Raw genomic sequence first — 3317 nt, forward strand, 5'->3', positions numbered from 1 at the left:
AGACCTGCAGGAGGGCATCCTTCCAACAGTGATTTCCCTCCAGGACACTAGAGGGCGCTGTAGGCAGAGCCCTGGGGAAGCAAGGACAGCTGTGAAAAAGACCCCCAGGCCCTGGGTTCCGTGAACATGTGGTTACTGAAGTGTAAGAACTCTTAGCTGTGACCTGGCCAAGGTGCTGAGTCCTTGGAGAGGAGCTTATTTGCATGAAAGCCTCATGCCCACAGGGTGTCAGGAGTTATAATGAGAGCTGTTGGGGAGACTCTGGGGTGAGCAGTCTTGTAAGCACAGCCCTGGGCTGTCTGCACCATGGCCTGGGCTCTTCTGCTCACACTTCTGGCTCACTGCGCAGGTCAGGGGGACTTTCTGGGCTGGTTTGTGGGAGGGGAGTCAACACTGAACTTTCATGTCCCCTGTCTTCCCTCCTGACCATTTGGTGTCTCACCTGCTCTCAGGAGCCACATCCCAGGCTGTGGTGACTCAGGAAACTTCACTGTCCACAACTCCTGGAGAGACCGTCACATTCACCTGTGGCTCCAGTGCTGGTGCTGTCACCACCAGTAACTATGCAAACCGGGTCCAGCAGAAGCCCAACCAGGTACTCCGGGGTCTAATAGGTAACACCAGCAACCGGCTGCCAGGGGTCCCTGCCCGATTCTCAGGCTCCCTCATTGGAGGCAAGGCTGCCCTCACCATCACAGGGGCCCAGCCCGAGGACGAAGCCAAGTATTACTGTGCTTGTGGTTCAGCGACCACTTCCACAGTGACAGATGCAGATGGGGAAGTGAGACACAAACAACCCAGCTCAGCCTCACCCCTTGCTCCTAATATCTCCCATCTTCTTACACAGAGGCTGCTTCGAGCCGGTGTGGAGTGAAGAAGCTCATTCTCCATGGCCCCAGAGGGGAGGTCAAGTCCATTGTTCTAAGCTCAGGTTTTTTAAAATTTATCTTTTATATTAAAAATGTAGTGTTTCAGGAAGTAGGATTTGGCATAGACTTTATGAATATGACCCCAAAAGCACAGGCAAACAAAAGGAAAAACAAATGGGATTATATCAAACTAAAAAGCTTCTGCACACCAAAAGAAAGAATTAACAGAGTGAAAAGACAACCAACAGAGTGGGAGAAAATATTTGCGAAGTATATACCTGGCAAAGGATTAATATCCAGAATATGCAAGGAATTCAAACAACTTAACAGCAAAATCAAGTAACCCAAATAAAAAATGGGCAAAGGAGCTGAACAGGCATTTCTCAAAGGAAGATATACGAATGGCCAACAGACACAGGAAAAAATGTTCAACATCACTCAGCATCAGAGAAATGCAAATCGAAACCACTCTGAGATATCATCTCACTCCGGATCAGATGGCTAATATCCAAAAGACTGAGAATAATAAATGCTGACGAGGATGTGGAGAAAAGGGAATCCTCCTACACCGTTGGTGGGACTGCAAAATGGTGCAGCCTTTATAGAAAATGGTGTGAGGGTTCCTCAAACAATTACAGATAGATCTGCCATATGATCCAGCTATCCTATTGCTGGGAATATACCCAAAAGAATGGAAATCATCAAGTCGAAAGGATACCTGCACTCCCATGTTTATTGCAGTGCTATTTACAATAGCCAAGACTTGGAACCAGCCTAAATGCCCATCATCGGATGAGTGGGTATGGAAACTGTGGAATATCTACACAATCTAATTCTTCTCTTGTAGAAAAGAATGAAATACTACCATTTGCAGCAATGTGGATGGACTTAGAGAAAATTATATTAAGTGAAATAAAGTTTTGTGCCCACCAGGCACAAAAAGAGAAATACCGCATGTTCACATTTATATGCGGGAGATAATAAAAATAAATAAATAAATATACAAACAAGTAATGGGGAGGGGGAGGGAGGAGAGAAGACACAACAATCACAATAATTCCTTGAACTTGTTAAGGTAGTGGACAAATATGCTGTTGATGGGGAGGGAGACAGGGGAGAGGGAGGTGGGAAGAGGAGGAATGGGTATAGTGACACGAAAATCAACTACATTGTATATTGGCAAATTAAAATAATAAATAAACACTTGCCAGTTTAATAAATAAATAAATAAATAAATAAAAATGTGATCTTAAAGCCAGTGCAATGATATATCAGGTGCTGCACAGGTAATGAACAGAAGTGACAACAGAACACAGACACACACACACACACACACACACACACACACTTGCACACACACTCACTTCTGAATTTAGGTCAGCCAGCATTTATTTACTATACAAAAGTTTGATATGATAGTGATGCAATACACCTATGATTTTATCTGTAAATATAAACATAGCAGCAAAATAAATAAATTACATATTACAAATTACATATCTCTCTCATGGACCTTTCAGAGGAGTCTAGAGCAAAATTAAACACAAAAACAATCCAAGAACAGGATTGACTCCAGAAATATAGATGCTAAATGTAAATTTCTATGTACATGTAGGATTATTTATACTAAAGGAAATGTAGAAAATATTCAAAAAAATTTTGAGAGGTACTGAAATAAGCACTTAAAACTGTGAAATAAGACAACAAACAGTATTAAAAAAGAATAACTGTAGAATGGAGATAGAAAAACACTTTAAACAATTGAAAAAGGTAAACAGAGCCTCTTCATTTCTTCTTGACTTAGCAGAGTGGACATTCTGAAATCCTGTCACCTGCCACAGAGGACAGTCGTGAGTGGTGAGCCAGTTCTCACTGACAGCACCCAGAAGAGCCCAGGGCTGGGAGTCCAATAGGCAGTGTGAAAATGATTAAAACATGGGCCCTTGTCAAAGTTTTAATAAGCACTAACTAGGGCCTCAGATTCCTGCCTCAGCCAGTATGTTCTAGTGATTATGCCTCAAGAACCCTTTGTGGGGCACACAGTTATGTGCTACCAAGATCTCCCTTAAAAGGAGCACTTTTTTATGCCTGCATTTGGAGCACTCAGTAGAAAACGCCAAGCAGTCAGCAGCATGAGGGTTGGACTCAGCCACAAAGAGTGGCCTCCAATATGATGTGGCCATCCCAGAGCAGCCCACATGCAATGGTAGAGGCGAGGGTAGAGCAGTCAGAGCAGTTGAAAGTACAGCAAAGGCACCAGCCCCAAGGTGACACTCTGCAGGGTGAGTATCCTATGTGAGAATGTGTATATACTATAACCCATGACTAGCATCCTGAATTGAAAATTTATATGGATCTTGATACTACAGAGTACAAGTAGGAGAAACCCTTGTTTCCATCATCCCTAGTTTTCCTCATGGGGAATGTGTATGTTCATTCTCTACAACT

At 43.3% G+C, this 3317-nt stretch overlaps 1 pseudogene; it reads left to right on the forward strand.

Moving 5' to 3' along the window:
* Positions 1–306: 306 nt before the first annotated feature.
* On the forward strand, positions 307–825 carry LOC134370764 (Ig lambda-2 chain V region-like; annotated as a pseudogene).
* Positions 826–3317: the final 2492 nt, after the last annotated feature.

This window comes from Cynocephalus volans, chromosome 2 (assembly GCF_027409185.1).
Source record: "Cynocephalus volans isolate mCynVol1 chromosome 2, mCynVol1.pri, whole genome shotgun sequence".
NCBI lineage: Eukaryota > Metazoa > Chordata > Mammalia > Dermoptera > Cynocephalidae > Cynocephalus > Cynocephalus volans.